The sequence below is a fragment of the Hirundo rustica genome, chromosome 3, assembly GCF_015227805.2.
Source record: "Hirundo rustica isolate bHirRus1 chromosome 3, bHirRus1.pri.v3, whole genome shotgun sequence".
Lineage (NCBI taxonomy): Eukaryota > Metazoa > Chordata > Aves > Passeriformes > Hirundinidae > Hirundo > Hirundo rustica.
The window spans coordinates 19116017-19133019 of record NC_053452.1 but is presented as its reverse complement, the minus strand read 5'-3'; the positions used below and the strand labels follow the sequence as shown (position 1 = coordinate 19133019).

Below are 17003 nucleotides of genomic sequence, written 5' to 3'. Positions count from 1 at the left end.
TTAGCAGCAGATGGTATCAAGCCTGGAATTACTGTGTGTGTGTTGGAAAATGTGGTTAGGGTTCAGAGAGACTTGAGGACAGAGAAGAAGCAGTCTGGGAGGGAGAAATCCATGCCTTTTGGATAAGGACAAGATTCAAGATCCTCCATTTATCATCTTTGTACAAGAAGAGTGTGGAGGAGGAGAATGAATTGTGCAAAGAGTTCTGGGGATGTTGCAGTTGAGAAGCCAGATACTCTGTTAACGCAGCTGCTGCAAAGAGCTTGGGTGTACTGTGATATGTAAGCAGGATGAGTTTCTGCATATCACATAATAGTCCTTCTAGCTAGGCTGAAGCATTTCACCCCAGGAGAAGCTCAATTACAAGACAGTATAGAGGAAAGTAAAAAATGAAGTCTTGAAAATGTAATTATTTTATTCACAGAAAGATTGAGAAGTGTTTCCTTTACAGAATGGAAATCTACAGAGGGAAGGGAGAGTTTTCTTCAGTGAGGTATAAACACGGAGAACATTTTTCAGTCTAGTGTCTCTGACAGCAGAACCACTAGTAACACACTTACACTGCAACAGAGAGTGGAAATGGACCCTTGAAAAGAGCTGTGACCCCCTGAAACAGATTGCTTGAGAAGACTGGGATATTGCCATTTTTAGAGTGCCTCATAAGGCACAGATTAACTATGTCTAGACCATGTTTTTCTCCCTCAGTCCTGAGAGGCAGGATTAGCTGATTTATTGAGCTGCTTTCTAACCATTAGAGTATTAGAAAATCCTAGAAGGATTTCTAGAAAGCAGGCACATTCGAATTAAAAAGATATCAAAGTGGTTAATAGCATTGGGCCCATGTTAATCACCTTCTCATTTTGTGATAATGGGTCTTGCTGTCAAAATTGCACATCTGTACTCCCTCATTTCCACTCCCTGCTCTTCAAAGAAAGTAAAATTGCATTGGGGGAGGGGGGAAATACTTTTATAAATCTTCTGGCTCACTTCCATTTCATGTCTGTAAATATCTTCCAGTTGATACACTAAGTGTGTACTGATGACTGCAAACTTCCAGAATCATCCTTCTTCCCTAGCTATATGTAAAATTGCTTTGGGGATGAGGGAGAAATTAGACTCTTCAAGCCCCATGGTAAATTTGATACCAGATTCTAAGATTTCAGGCTGCTTAGCTCATTCCTCCGAGTCAGAATTAAGATTAAAAAGAAACCATTCCCTCATTAGCAGATAGTAGCCTTTATCTTGCCTTTTTCTTTCTAAACCTGGCAATTAAAATGCATAAATAAGCAGCAGTGTACTCTGGTAGCAGGAACTTGGGCCTGGGAGACAGAACTGTCAGCATCTTAATCTAGACATGTTGTTGAATTATGATTTGCTGAAGGGCACGTTTAATTCCTGGCCCTGTTTTCCACACACAGAATGTAATGCTGTAAGGATTAATTTTTGTCTGTAGTTGCAGAATTAAAACTCTCAGACTCGTCTTTCCACATTAAAAGTTAGTATGTAAGCCCAAGGTTTTCATTCATGAATTCGTAAGTTGTGTTTGAATTCTTCTGCTACAGTGTCCTCGGGTTAAAGAACAATAACTTAAAATTCTGATGGGTTAAATATATCTAACCCTATGATATTTTCCTTAGTTTTTACATATGGAAAATGCAAATTCTTTTTTTCTTCCTTTGCTTTTTTTGTTTCCCTGCTGTTGTTGAAATCACCTCCTTTCTCAAAGACTTCAGATGTACGGTGTAGTTTTTTTTACTTTCATTCATGATTTATAAGGATACAGAATGATTGCAGAATTTACATTTGACTAGAATCCCAGTCCTGTTATTTTCTAAGCAAGGAGGCTGCATTGGTATAAGCTGGTTTGTCTTGGAGCATTGATGCAGCAATACAGTGAAGGATTTAATTTTTAATTTAGGTTCCTTTAGTGGCTGAGGGCAATGTTGTATGATGTCATTCTGGTTCAAGAGGCCAGCAGTGTTGAAGAGTGAGAGGGCATGTGGAGTCTTTAGGGCAATGAAACACCTTTTCCAAGGCTGGTAGCATCAGGCTGAAATCCCTGCGGGCTTCTTCCTGCAGGTGCTTGTTTCAAGTTAGGCCTGCACAGACATTTAAATTTATTATTATGGTGTCACCCTACAGGGTTTATAGTTCTTTCAGTAAATTCTTTGTAAAACAATTGGCATCATTTTTTCAAAGGTTATGTTGAATTCTCGTTTCCACAGCACAAGTTGCCATGGATATGTCAGGTTCTTAGTGTTTGTTTATGGAGGAATGAGGTAGAGAAGGTTTATGGTAGCTGTTTTCAAATGCACGTTTTGCTTTCCAGTGATACTGTTCTCACTAGAGTTAATTGGCCAGTGAATGCAAATTCTACTGTCTGCTTTGAGAATTAGATTAACTTGGAAAAGAGTTAATGCAGAGATGCTCGTCTGTATATCCTTACTTTGCATTAGCTTGTCAGTTGTTCAGGTTGCTTTATTCCCTCTGCAGTAAAATGACCCTGCTGGTTTTGTGTGCCCTGTGTTGTGTGTTGGAGCCCTGTCAGTCAGCATTGAGACAGGGAGGCAATGCACACACCGAGAGCTAAGGAACTGCTGATGCAAAATGTGCTGCATCTCACACACCTGCATGAAGCAAAGAGGTCCTAGACTTGCTGTGACTGGGGAAAAGTGGATGGTGAATTTTTTTCTGGCTAAGAACTGGCATAACAAGACAATAAGCCATGAAACTCCTGCATGCATAGATTAAATGCCCATGAGAGAGCATTTGTATGTTGTTTGTATTACATAACACAACACTTGAAGTATGTTTCTGGTCTGTTCTCTGCCTTCCAAATGATCTGCTGTGCTCCTTCCTAGCTGCACACTTACTTTTCTCCCCTTCCAAAATAAAGACCACAAAGATAAATGTGTTTATGTAACCTCTCAAGTCTTGATTCAGAAATGCAAACTGCTGACTTTGGAGCCCATGCAAACGACCTGCACAGCACCAGACTGCTGTCAAGTAACCACTAGAAAAAACTATGTGATTAAACCAGAAGTCAAACATTAACTTGTTCCTTTCCCAGGTCAGTGGAAGAGGTGTGGGCAGGCACGTTTGAAAGCTGAGGAAAACGAGCCCTGTGTTTGTCACAGTGAAGGTGTCACTAAGTGCTGCTCGTGTCTCACTGTGAGCTGTGCAGTCCTTAAGGATGAGACAAACAACTGCTGCAGGACACTCGGTTCAGTTTTGGGTCAAATAGCCAAGAGTAGCAAAAAGTCAAGGGCAGCATACTGGAAAAGAGTGAAAAGGTGAATGTCCTGTTGTGGAAAGTGAAAGATAAGAGAGGGACACCTGTTAAAGAAGCAGCTGCTGAAAATGGATGACCACTCTTAATGGAGTAAAAATTAGAAGCAGCTTTCTTGGTAAAATTGATCCTTGTGTGCATTCTGTGATGAACTTAATTGTGAAACTCCACAGCCACAATGACCCTGCTCCCTTCCACTTCGTAATCAAAAGTGGTTTCTTGAGTGGGGGAGAAGCCTGGGCATGGTCAGTCTGTGCCAGTCAGTTTTTGTATGAGCTCTACTGTCAACCTTTTAAAGTTACCTCACATGTAAAGTTTAGTAAAAGTATTTTGAGAAAAGTGTGGTGGCCTTACACCTTGTGTGTTTCAAAACCTTGAAATATCTCTACAAAGAAGTGTTTTGTGTGTTTTAAAAAGTGTAAATGAAATACCCTCAGTGTGCTAATTTTAGTGCAGTAGGTCTGAGTTTCCAGGTGAAGGTAACAGGATGTTCTCTGGGTTTGGTGTCCATAGAAGTAGCCAGAGGTGCCTTTGTGAAGTGACAGGTACAGAGAGATCTGTGTTTGAAACTGTGTTTCATAGCAGAGCTCTTCCATTGATTTATACATGTAGTGCAAAATACCTTGAGTGGTTCATGCAAGCTAAATACCACCCCCGTGAAACATCTGCATTTTCCGTTCAGAGTGAGCAATGTGGGGTCTGTACTTTCTGCACCTCTTTAGGGATACAGTTTCATTGGTAGCCAAGCATCCAGTCAGGAGTGTGTGCCAGGGAGGGAACCCTTGCAGAGCAGTGTGACAAGCTGTAGTCTAGTTTTGACACAAGTTCAGCTTCTTTGGGAAGAAAGTGGACATGGATCTGAAGACATGTCCAGGACTAAATGAAGTTGGAATTGCCCAGAAGTGGATTTCTAGCTTCAGGTTGTAAGGCCTAATGTGATATTGGCTCCACATGCTGCTCTAATATAGCCCATATCCCACAAATGAACAAACTCAGCAGGATGTTAAAATGTGACAGTGCTTTGGGGATGAATGCCTTTTGCAGTCCATGCTGATTTCATTTTAATAGATGTTGTCTTAATAATACCAATCTGTCTCTTCTGCTGATAATCACCAGTGACCAAATGCTCTTGGGTTAGAATGCTTTTATGGCAGTTCAAGCCTAATTTCCAAATAGTTTTCTAGGTAAAAAGCCACCATGTTTTTGTTTAGTGTGTTGGTTTGTTGTTTTTTTCCAATCATCCCATATGCAGATTTCCCATACCTGGAGATTGTAAGGAATCTAAGCAAGGTCACTTGGCCCTAGTGACAGGGAAGAAAGCCCAAAGTGCTGTGTACATCTGTTCGATTACCTCATTTTCCATCAATCCTCTTGGCCTGACCCAACAGCCAGCTTCCAAAGCTGACACTGCTAACCATCAAGATCCTAATATTCACAGAGTAGTCTCTCTTAAATGCTTTCAGGTTAGCCCTTAATACACAGTGAGAAAATGCCCTAGATAGAGATTGTTGGGATAAAAAAAAGATACTCAGAATTTTGTTCTCTTATTCCAAAAGGGGTGACTGCTCCTATGAATGTTGCAGTATGAAGGAAGCTGAGTAGCACCTTGTTCTTAAGCTCTCCTTGCTTACATATTACACTTCTGGAACAGGTTGTGTGATATGGGTTGTGTTTTGAACTAAATTAGATGAGGCTTTAAGATGATAATGCTCAATATATGACAAGTGACAAGTTCTGTTTTGCTGGAAAATAGTTAATATTTATCTGTTTTTCCTCAAGGTGTTTTCACATAAAAGATCCCCTGTTGCGTGCGAGAACTGAAGCTAGTTCTATGAGCCATAAAAAATCAGTCTTAATATTCTGAATTTACAAGACTTAATTCTTCAGTATTGCTGTGTCTCTGTAATCTGCTTTTGGCGTAATTATTTTCCTTTGAGAGAGGAATGAATGTGTATTACTGCTTGAAAGAATCATATTTGAGAAGTTCGTCCCAAACCATAGGTTAGGTTTTAAAACTTGGAAGTTCCCTTCGTATGCAGATGGGAAATGGGAGTCTCCTGAGAGTTCACGATTTGCACTTCTGTGCTGCTTTGTGCAAACAGTACTTGATAGCAGGAACTTATCTCCAACTGTGTTCTTGCAGGAATTTGTTATTCTTGATCTCAGGGGGTGTTGCTTGTTTGATCCACATGCTCTTTATTAATCTTCCGTGCTGAATGCCTGAGAGAAATTGTGACAGGCAGGTATGGTCAGTTTAATAAATGAAGGCATTGTATCTATTTGAAACGTCATGAGAAGACCTCGTTGCTGGCTAGGGCTGTGACTGTTCTGTAGGGCTGGCAGGCTCTGAGAAAATTCATACTGAGAAATGGTATTTTTGGAGGTTCTTGCAGGGTGTGGTTGAATTCATACTTTTCTTATCTACATAAGAGAAATAACTATATAAACAGTATGCCACGATTCTTTCTCAAAGTGGTAAAGAGCAGGTATGTGGATTTACAAAATAAAGGAATAGGAAATTATTCTCAGCTATTTTTTCATTCTCATTTAAATAGCTGAACTATTTGATCTTGTTTCTTGTTGCTTTTAGTAAAACTTTGAGAAAGGATTCTTTGCTTCTGGTGCTCTTGTGGTGATGTCCATCATCTATAAAGTCATGACTAGGTCAGAGACTTAACACCTTGGAAGACCTTTATGTTGCAGGGGTTTCTTTTGTGAAACATAAATGTATTAATTTTAAATATCCATTTTTTCCTGAATTATTCCTTTCTCTTCCTTTTGGGGTTAACAGAAAAGCAATTATCAGCTACTCAGTACCAGAATTCTGTATTCTAATTTCTGGGAAAAAAATCTCCTAAATTGAGAAGTCAAGTGAATTACAGTAAGCATATGATTTTTTGTGAAACTCTGAATTAAGCATATAAAAAGTCACTTTTTCAATGTCTTGCTGTGCTAGAAAGAAGGATTTTTACATAGGGAGAGTTCTGCATACGTTTGAAAGCATGGCAGAAATGCCAGTGTTCATAAGTAAAATGTGCTTTCAAATATAGTGGCAATGCACTTAAAGTGGATATTATAAAATCTATTTACTGGCTCATCAGTTATCTGTAACCTTTACTTTCTTGCTATATATCAGTTTTTGCACATTTTGGGGAATAAAAAACTGATGATTTGAGATTTGTTCATTTAAAATTTCTTTTTGGGTTGGCATTTGTGCACTTGGTGTCACTTCTTGAGCAGGCTTTTCTCTCTCTTTTCTGTTTCTGGCTAAATAGGATGGATGTGCGTGTTTGGGATGTGTACTGGGAAGTTTCTGGTCGGGATTCCTTAGGTCTGTAAAACTCTGGAAGTGTAGAGGCAGCCTATTCACCTTCCTGGCCTAGAAACAATAGTTATACAGAGGCGTCAGCGTTCCTGCAGACAGAAACTCTAACTTTGGAGTGATAATGGTGGTGAGGGGAGTCTGTGAAGTGCAAATACACGTTACTGGAGTATTGTATGTGTTATAATGACTCCTATTTAGCAAAAGACTCAATCCTGCATAGCTGCTGTTAAACTTTTATTTGTTTTCCCTGATATTTTAGATGTTTTAGCAGCTGTCATTAATCGTGCAGTTGAACAGTGTGAGAGCTAGTTGGAAACAGGTGGTGCATGCTCCAAATATCTTGAGATACGAATGATGGTCAACAGTGTTGTTACTGAAATGTAGATATTTGTGCCAGCTTGTCTTGGTTTTGCTTCAGCAGACCTTCTGCATTCTTTGCTGTGGAGAAGTACGTACAAAGCGTTCAAAAATAAATTTAGGCGTAAAATGTTTCTGAAACATCAATTTATTTTGAATTGCTAAGGCTGTACAAAACCAGCATAGACTTTGCCGGCTTTATTGTAGAATGTATGGATTAAAGCAGCAGCAGGATGTCATGACTCTCGGCTGAAAGACAGCTTTGTATGGGGCATTTCATTTTGCACGCTGCAATTCCCACCCCAAATATTCCCATGTCCAGTGAATGTGGCGTGTGTGTATCTGGGAGATACACTTTCATAGCACAGTGATATCTTTCACAAGCAGGCACTTTGGGAAGGTTCAAACCTTAGGCAGGATCTGGTATTTAGTACTTATTTCATTTGCAATAGCCTATCCTGTAGCACAATGTTAGCTTTGGGTCTTAAATCCGTTTGCAAATTGAGCCTTGTAAAGTTGCAGCTAAAAGTGAATACTTTTGAGCATGCTGTAATTGAAGACTTCAGAGAAGAAGAAAATTGAGGCGATTAATTTGGCCTCCTTAATCGAATCTGTGGCTGAAAGACTCTTATTAAATCTTTTAAAAATATTATCCGTATCTCTGTATAATGTTGTTTTGCTAATCTGTTCACTCAAGTAAATGAGGGTTGATTCAGAGCTTTCTTTTAAGCAAAGTCCCTAGACCATTAAGCTGGCTAAAATAAATGCAGACATTTGGTTTTCATTAGTGTTGTAACTGAAACAAAAACATTTTAATGACTGATCCCAGAGTGTTTTGAAGTTTGTGCAACTTTGCTAGGAAGGTATTTAAACTGTGGTATCAGTTGCAAGTTGGCAATAAGCCAGGGTTTCAAAGCAAGATGTTGGGTTGCCAGAGTGTTACAAAATGGGAAAACTTTGAGAGAGGAGAAAGTACTGGAAGGTAGTTACAATAAAATTTGTGCTGCTGAAGTGAAATTATCTGCCGAAAGGAGACAATGACAATGTTCATGTTGTACTGCAGTTTGCTGCTTTGTTAAAGAGATCTTTCAGTTATTTGGAAAGAAACATGATTTTGAGCTTTGATACTTACATTAACAAAGAATTAACTTTGCCCAAGAAGTAGCGTGTGTTTTTAGGTAGGCTTTTGGTATCTTAAACTTGTACAAAATAAGATCCTGCTTTGAAGAGAAGGAACTTAATGTGTTGCTTACTAGATCTAATTTTAAAAGTACTTTTGGGGAAAATATTTAAGTTGGTCTTGAAAGATGATGGCAGTGAAATATGATAATAATTAGCATGTGGTCTTGGACAAATAAAATAATCTATAGCTTTACATTTGTGGGAGAAGCTGGAGATTGTTAAAGTGATGTAAGTCGAAGACTGCTTATTCTGTATCACACTGTAGTCACAATAATGTCTCGAGGCAAACCTGCAGAAATTGTTGAAATGTTCTGGGTGATCAGGGGTCAGCTGGGGAGGCAGGGACTGGATATCAAGAGCTGCATCGTGGCCAGACTGCATTCTTGTGGTTGCTGCTTGGCTTGGGTACCAAAAGTACTGTTTACCAGAATAGTCTTAGGTTTTGGTGTCTCTGTTTTATTTTTCGTGTCCTCATGGCTCATTTGGGTCTAAGTGGCAGTTAGGAAAAGACCAAATGACTTCATTTAGGATATTAGAAATGGGTAGCTATTTGAGCTAGGGAAAACCAGAACTTCTCAGATGGAATTACAGAACAGTTCATCTGAACATGTCTGACCGTTGATGGGTTCTTTTGCATAGTTATAACCGTAGTGATTTATCTGTAGTTGACTAAAACCAAGTGTTCTTACAAAAAATTCCTCTGTTTTAAGCAAGAAGCAGTGATCTGAGAGTTTCATGCCACTGTTCCAGTTGATATGTTTATACTCCACTTTATATAGTCACCTTTTAGGAACAGGGTTCTTATGTAGAGATTTTTAAGCCATGAAGGTTTTATTTGAAGCCTGAATTAAAGATTTTTATAAATGCCAAATGATGAAAATTTGCTGCTCTTCTGAGATGGGTCTGAAAGGCTGCTTGGCTTTCCTCTTCTCCCATTCTGTCTTCAGGATATTTCTTTTCTGGTTTCATTATTGAGATGTTCTAGCTGAATTGTCCCATCTCCTAAAGCTTGTGGAGAACATTGTGTACTCACACCTCCATGTTCTGCAAATGGAAATAAAGGAACAGATACAGCTGAATGTTTACTTTGCTTCCTTTAGCTACAGGTTAGAAATATATTCCCATTGAAGTTGGTTTTGCTAGGCCATGTAATAGTCATCTGACCTCAAGATCATAATAGAGATAAAAATTTTTGCTGAAGATACCCTGTGTCAGCTGAAGATTTTGGTAGTACCAGTTTTGTGTTGTTCCACACCTGAGAAAGAACAATTTGTCATAATTCAGTTTAAGAAAGATAACTTCTTTTTGTGATCATAAAATGCTAGAAGCTCATCTATAATTACACTGTTCTTTGAAACCACTACAGTCAGTTTTTCTTTTTTATATATCTTCCCCCGTTCTAATAGTCATTAGAGGTACTTAAAAATATTACTTTGAAGTCTAATTTTAGAACTTAATTTCTTGAGAATATTTAGTTGAGATTTATTACTATTTGGTAGCACCATAATCTTGGTTGGTGCTGAAAGGAAATACTAACTTGGTGCTAGTACTAACGTGAAGAGAAACATCTGATCTAGCCTAAGGCTTTAGAAACCTTATTAGGAAGGGGAGAGCTGTTCAGTACCCTTTTGCTGTACCATTTATTCACTACTTTTTTAATACTCTGGTAGTCTGAGGAGTGATGAGATGGAGATGGCAGAGGATTGAACAGCTGTGAGAAGGCAGAAAGAAGCCAAATCCTTCCTTGTACAAGGCCTGTCAGACTGCTGGGTATGTATAGGATGCTTTTTGCAAGTGAGGAGGAGCAGAATAAGCAGGAAGAGAATGTCCCATTATTAAGCTGGAGAGAAGGCAAGTTGAGGAAGGATGTGGGACCTTACTATCTCAGAGTGTGAAGTTATTTGAGCCAGAGGCATGAAAAGCTTAACATCTTAAACAGCAGATATTTACCTCTCTTCTAACAGTCCTTCTGTTGGCATTAATAGTATGAGCAGCTAAAAGTTCCTGACAACCATAAAAATTTGCAGTGCACTAAACTTTGCTGTATTCCATGGTTAGCATCACGTGGCAGGGAATTTTAAAGGCTGATTGATTTCAAAGACATTAAGGTGCCAAATTTAGATTTTTATTGAATGTTCCCTTGTCAGGAGCAGACAACTTGCTTTGCTTCTGTTGTATTTCTCTCCATTCTTAGGCTGCAACTGGGAGCAATATTCTTTCTAATGAGACTCCTGAGCATGGAGCTGCAGTAAGAGCAGCAACATCTGTCTGTAATAAGGCTTTGCTCTCTCTCCTGCTTGGTTATTTCCATATGCCAAATGCCTGGTGGCTTCATGCAGCTGAATCTTGCTCAAAGCATGTGAGGTGTGGGGAAGAAAATGAAGGTGCTGTATGCAAACCCAGGAGATGCAGGCAGCTGAGGGGGAAGCAGTGTGAGGTGGGAATATAAAGTGCAAGCTCAGGATTGTGTGAGGCTCTTTGAGAGTCTTTGAGACTATGAGGACAGTTTCCCAGTTCTGATGAACTTCTCTGTGTGGTTATTCTCCATATAACTTTTCGTAAGTACAGCACACTCCTTTGCAAGGAAAATAACTTTTGTAAATTCAGTGTCTTTTGGTATGGATGGGCTTTTATTCCCCTCCATGCCTGAGAAAGTCAGAATGGCAAGAGAGTTGTTTTACTAGGGAGAATTAGGATGGAAATTCTGTGATTGGGAATTGGTTTCTTGGTGCTGATGGAGAAGAGGAAAAGCAGGGACTTGGGGAAAGATGCTGCAGTGCTGACATGAACTTTACTTTGAGAGAAGGACCTGAGGAATCAATCAAGAAAAATCATGAAAAGATCTTGGGTGGCAGTTGCATTAAAGGTAAATTTTACAAGTACAGTAATTGGCTTTTAAATAAGAACTGGTCAAATGAGCCATTATTATCTCTAAAGAGCTGGAAACAGCGAAGTTGAATGTATGGGATTTAAAAGGTAGTTAAGTAACTGGGGATTCTTTTTACTGAATCTTTTTGTTAATTTTATTTTTCTCCTTGTAATTACTGGTATATCTGATTTGACTCTGTTAAAAAGCAGGTAGAACAATTAAATGATTTAAAATATAGTGCAAACAGAAGTGCAGCCCGCTGCAGATGTCCAGACCTAGTGGATGATCTTGGGTGGGATGGAAGCTGGGCACAGGCTGTGGAGGGTGAGGTCCTGCAGCAGGGGAGGGTGTGCTACTAAAATGACATCAGTGCTTCACTTAAACATTCATCCTGTCAGTGGAAGCAAAGCAATTTCTGTGTGATTCATGGGACTGTTGACTTGTTGAGTTTTTTACCTTTGGTTTGCCTCATTGCTTAGCTTAGTAATGAAGGTGGCTATAGGAATACTCACTTGAAGTTTGGAATTAACCCTTTTCATTTGATGAAAGAAGTACCTTGTCTGGGTGAAGATACTGGCATAATTTCTCTATAGAAATGGAAAATTTATAAAGCTTTTAGGTGACAGGATTGGGAGTGAAACTTGCAAATAGAACTTGTGTGTGTGTGTGCTTTCCTGTTCTCATGTTCGCATTACCCACTCAACATCTCTAAAGGGCCAGTGGCTGGAAATATTTACCTTCTACATGTCTAAGCAGAGCTGCACCTATATAATAATACCTAAAGATTAGAGAGATACTGTGTGTTCTTGAAGGCCTTGACAGTTTTAGTCATTCGATTGCAAAGTAGTTCTATGACAGGGAAAGCGGCATCCGGCATTAACCTCTTCCACAAATCAATTTGCTTTGTAGAAATGCAAAAATTGCAGTTCTTTGTTTATAAGAGGCATTGTTTGAAGAACAGAGAATTTGGCTACATGGTGCAGAATTGATGATGCAGAGATAGGGCCTCTGCCATGTCTGAAACCTACCTTAAAAATGTCAGACTCTGAAAGTGAAACATTATTCAGTGTTAAAAAAAATAAAAATTCAAATCATAGTTATGAACTTACAGCTTAAATAGCTCTTAGGGAGAGCATTCCCTATAGAGTTGACCATTTTGTGGTAATCATATGCTTATCTGAAGAATCAGATATTTTGTTTGTTTTGAGGCTTAAAAAGTTTTTATTTTGTGAATTGATTGAGCACAGTCATTCCTATATTTCAATCACAGAAATGTAAATACCTACAGTTGTATAGATTGCAGTGTGTGATTACAGCTGCTTTCTGAGAGAAGTGATTTCGTGAGCTGCAGAAAGCAGGAATGTCTTTTCTAATCCATAAACACATAAGCTTCAGTACCATTGCTAATGGTTTCTCCTAACCTGATAAATACTGGAGAGAACTGTGTTATTTCTGTATTGATCTACGTATGATTTCTCCTCCTAAAGGCGTGTCTGAAAACATGCAAATGGAACTAACCTGTCTCTAAAATCTTCAAGAAAAGAGACTTATGGCTCACGTTCCTCCAGCAAGGAGAGTCTTAGTTTTCTTTTTCTTATTGAAGGTTCACTCTCAATGGCCCACTACTGCCACTGATGACATTGAAGATTCCAGAAGCAAAACTTTTATGTGATTAATGTGAGACATTAAGCAGAGATTAAATTAGAATTTCTGAAGCATTCTTGGTTCATAGAAAATAGAGCAAATCAGCAGACTGTGAAATAGCAATCTGCCTTGAAGTTTTAGGCTGGGAGTGGGAGTGCTGGAATGCCAGATTTCTGCCTCCTCCCTGACTTTTACTTTTTGAGACTTTGCACTGCACTTTTTCAAAGAAAGGTCATGAGTAGGAGCATAGTCCCCTGCTATTCCCAAGTGCTCAGAGTCTTCTCTGAGAGGAGAGTGAGTGGGGTGATAAACTGCTTTTCCTCTTTCTATTACCTCATCCTTCCACCTCCTTGTTTTTCCAGTGTATGCCAGTGTTGCAGACACTACTTTTTCATCCTTCTACTGTAACCTGGTGGGCAGATTGCATGTTTTAATGGTTTGGTACAAAAAGCCTAATTCTCGTTCGTGCTGTGCTGTAAAATAAAAGTGTGCACTTTGTGTTTCTGCTTAGCTTAGCAGTTACAGGAGGAAGTGGTGTTTGTATTTGTCTTTTCGTTTCTCAGAGCTGGCTGAGTGTCTGTGCAGAGCTCATTTCAGGAGATGAGGGGGGAAGGACAAACCACCTCACGACTTGCATCTTCTCTTTATCCCATCCAGCTCTGCTGCAGCCCATAGGAGCAGGTCCTGCCTGGGGAATGGAGCAGTTTCTCAGATGCATTTTAGCTCTGTGACTTATTTCGTGGCAACAGCTGCTTCCATCTGTGTCCATGTGCAGGAAGAGATGTTCAGCTGAACAGGCAGCTTGCCTTTTTATTGTGGTGCGTATAATGCTCACATATGGTCTCAGTTTGCAAAGCTGCAGGATATGGCAGATTTTTTTATAAAGCTCATTGAGCAAAATATGACTGGAAGAGTGTGTATGTTTATATTTTTAAAACAAACAAACAGCTCCAAAAAAAGCCACTCCAAATCTCATAGTGGTAACTTGAAGCTACAACCTGTTTGGTCATCTTTCCAAATAAATTTGTGTTACAAAAGGCAGGTACATTGTTTTTCTTTGTGTATTCCACCCTAAAAGTGAAATACTGTTTTCTGTCAAGGTCTCCAGAGAGGGAGCCAGGACTTTTGGCCTGTATTCCCAGTTCTGACAGCATACCTAGACTCTTATTTTCAACTGGGTGATGTCATCACAGGCAAAGTTTCAGTTCACTCAGTCTGTGCACCTCAGTCTACAAAACATATTTTTGATGCAAATATATGTTTGGGCATTGGGATACATCTGCAGTGCAGATTTAGTTATTTTAAAAAAGACCAAAACTGGTAAACTGAAAAGTAGAAATTCTATTTTAGGATAAAGACAAGTGACTTTTCACGTTTCCTTCTAAAAAAAATCTGGATATTGTGTAGCACGTAGAAGTCTTTTTGTGCTGAAACAGTGGATAGTTGCTGTATTACTTGTGTTGGCTATTGTTTTGCAACATCAGCTAACTTGGAACCCAGCAGCAAATTCTTTTCTCAAATACTGTGATTAAACACTTGTTTTACTTGTGCTTGCAGCCACAGGGGAAAGAATGGTCTAAGTCCCACTTCTGCACCAGACAAATTAATACACTGACAATTTAGCTTTTGTCAAGAGGAGTTGTGACTTGGAAACCTTCACGCTTGAGAGTTCCAGCAGGACAAGCAAAAGTGTGATGCTGCCTTAGGTCAGCAAGAGAGAAGACAAACTGGATCTTCAGTCCCTGCAGTGCACACAGAAGGGTGAGGAAGCATAGCATAACTAAAGTTTAAAAGCACTCTAATTATGTTAAGGTATTTGAAGCCAACAGCTAAGTTCTGGTGCTTCCAAAGAATCTTTTGATACAGGCCTAAATAATGTTAGCTGAAAAAAAATGAAAAGCAGACCTGCTTAGATATTCTCTTGGTCTGCTCTTATGTTTCCTGTAGAGTACAGATTTTTTTTTAAATCCATGTTTTATTCAAATGTTGTTGGAAGTACTGGCTCCCTTTCTGCAATACTGTGTGTTTCAGTGATCAGTATAGACATGTCCCACTTTGAAGTGGTCTATCTCTAATTACCTTGTTGAAATTCCAAGTAGAGCTCCGCTTAAAAATTTACACTGAAATTCCCTCGTGAGGCTGATTGGTTCAGACTGTTTATTTTCAATCCAGGTGCAACTGCTTTTTCACTCTAAGAAAAGTTTGATTTCTTAGAAGAACTTCATAGAAAATGTGAAGTGGCATGGTATTCTGATAATGAGAGACTTTGTTCTGATCTTTCTCTCCTTTGCAGAGATGTGATTTTCCTAAATGAGCACAAATACTTTGTACCAGTTTATTTTCCATCTCAAATAAAGAATATATAAACATGAGATCATATTCCTGATGTTTACCAGGTATTAAGAGTATTAAAAATCTGCCATCAGTTGCACACCAATATTTACCTTTTGATTGTTACAATTACACAGATTGGATTACATTTTGGGTTTTGAGCAAGGTACTTTATATTCATGTCGCAGGCAAGATCAGCGAGATGCTTCAGCCAAGGAATTATGTTTCCTTGGACAGCTAATTCATGTGGCTTTCCACACCCAGCACAAACTGCATCATAGAGGCCTTGGCTGGAACATCCTTGGGAGTCTTCTGCCCCAGTGATAATCTCTGACGGATGCTGAAATAATATCAGGTCATTTTTGCAGGCAGGTCTGCTCTCTTCCCATCGCTCCTGAGGTTTCCACTGAGTAAAGCTTTTTACTCTCAATTCTGAAATCAAGTCGTTTGTTCAATTTGCATGAGCAGTCAAAACGTTGTCTGATAACTTTTTTTTTTTTAATGGATGCTGCCTGCAGCTGAGTATCAACTAGCATGCTAGAGATCTTCCTCTCCTGCTCCTGGTATCTAAGCTTTATAGTTATTTTCTGAACCAATTCACATGCATATATTTAGTGTTTTGGTATCCTTGTGATTTCTCAATCCATATTTTCAGGTTAAGGTATTTAAAATTTTCTTTGTTTTTAATAGCTTTATAAATATTTAAATAGACACTTGTTGATAATTGTTGTGTTAGTAATGTCTAAACTTAAATATGGAGTGTAGATGTTTGCTTTTACTGCGTTGTTTCAGACTTGAAAGTTTTTGCTTAAAGATACCATAGATGAAATAATAAATCCATACCAGTTACTTTGTGGAGAGAATGAGATTGTGATGATAATTCCTAATAATCTTGTTGTGTAAAAATTGCATCTTGGTCTAAAAGTCCCGAGATAACACAATTCCAACAAGATGTCATCATCCAGAAAATGCAGAAATTAGATTTTAATTGCACCAGACAAACCAAAAGAGGGGGTTACTGGTGAAGCAGTGCAAAAGGGGGAAAAAAGTAATTGTTAACCTTTTTGACAGGGGTTTGCAGGGCAAATTTTAGGGAGTTGTACAGATGTTGGGCTAGTAGTCATTGTACTAGTAGTCACAGTAGACTCCCTGTGTAATGGCAGGATGAAACTTTGCCTATTGGCAAAACTTGGTTGGCTCAAAACAATCTACCAAAGAAAGTGCCAGAAAGTTAATGGATGTCTGTGGCTACCAGTAGTTCCAAGACAGACACCTGCTTTTCATAGTGTAAAACTTTCTCTCTTTTTTCAAGAATGACAGATGAGGAAATAGCTGTGACTTATTTTTAGATAGTGGAAACTATCCTCACATCTTATCTTTGACTTCTCTGAGACAGTGGTTTTCTTCCATAACCTCTATGACTTACAACCATTAACTTGTCTGCTGCATCCCTGCTGCCATGGATGTCACCAACCAGTGCACATCTGTCCCATCTGTTGGGTGTTCCAGCTGACACTGTGCTGCTTGAACTTACAAAGCATCATCCAGATAGAAGAATATTTGTACTGAGCAGTTGCCTGAGTTGAAGGTAGCTGAAGGCCCAAGACAGGCAAGCTGCTGTTAACCCACCTTTTCAAAAGGAAAATTTGGTTCATGCCACTGCTGATGGAGAGAACAAGTTACAAAAAAAAGAGTGGGGCCAAGAGCTGCTGTTGGGATTGGATGGAAATCAGTGAGTCCAAGGCAGGACGTGCAGCTCTCCAAGCCTGTGGTGTAGCAGTACAGGGAAAGCAAGAGATACCCTTTGTTCCATCTTTTTTTGAGTAAAATGTATAGATAATTGGTAACTTGGTTTATCAAAATTTTATGGGCCCACTCTGATCTGAGAGTTTATTAATAGGTTTGTTTCTCCTGTCTTCTCTTCCTTCCCTGCTCCCTGACATGAGTTCTATGAAGAGAAGGGAGAATCTGCCCTGGCCAAGGAATTTCTAAGCCTCATGGTTAAG

The 17003-nt window shown here is 39.1% G+C and overlaps 1 protein-coding gene across 5 annotated transcripts in view; it reads left to right on the top strand.

Moving 5' to 3' along the window:
* DISP1 (dispatched RND transporter family member 1) overlaps window positions 1–17003 on the top strand; it is an 85775-nt gene that overhangs the window by 9565 nt on the left and 59207 nt on the right. For 3 of the 5 annotated variants that reach the window (XM_040059431.2, XM_040059429.2, XM_040059430.2), the window contains exons 2-3: window positions 13324–13484; window positions 14224–14427. The exons of the other annotated variants lie outside the window; for them this stretch is intronic. The gene's annotated coding sequence lies outside the window, so the exon portion shown is untranslated. The remainder of the gene's footprint in view (window positions 1–13323; window positions 13485–14223; window positions 14428–17003) is intronic. 5 annotated transcript variants of the gene reach the window in all.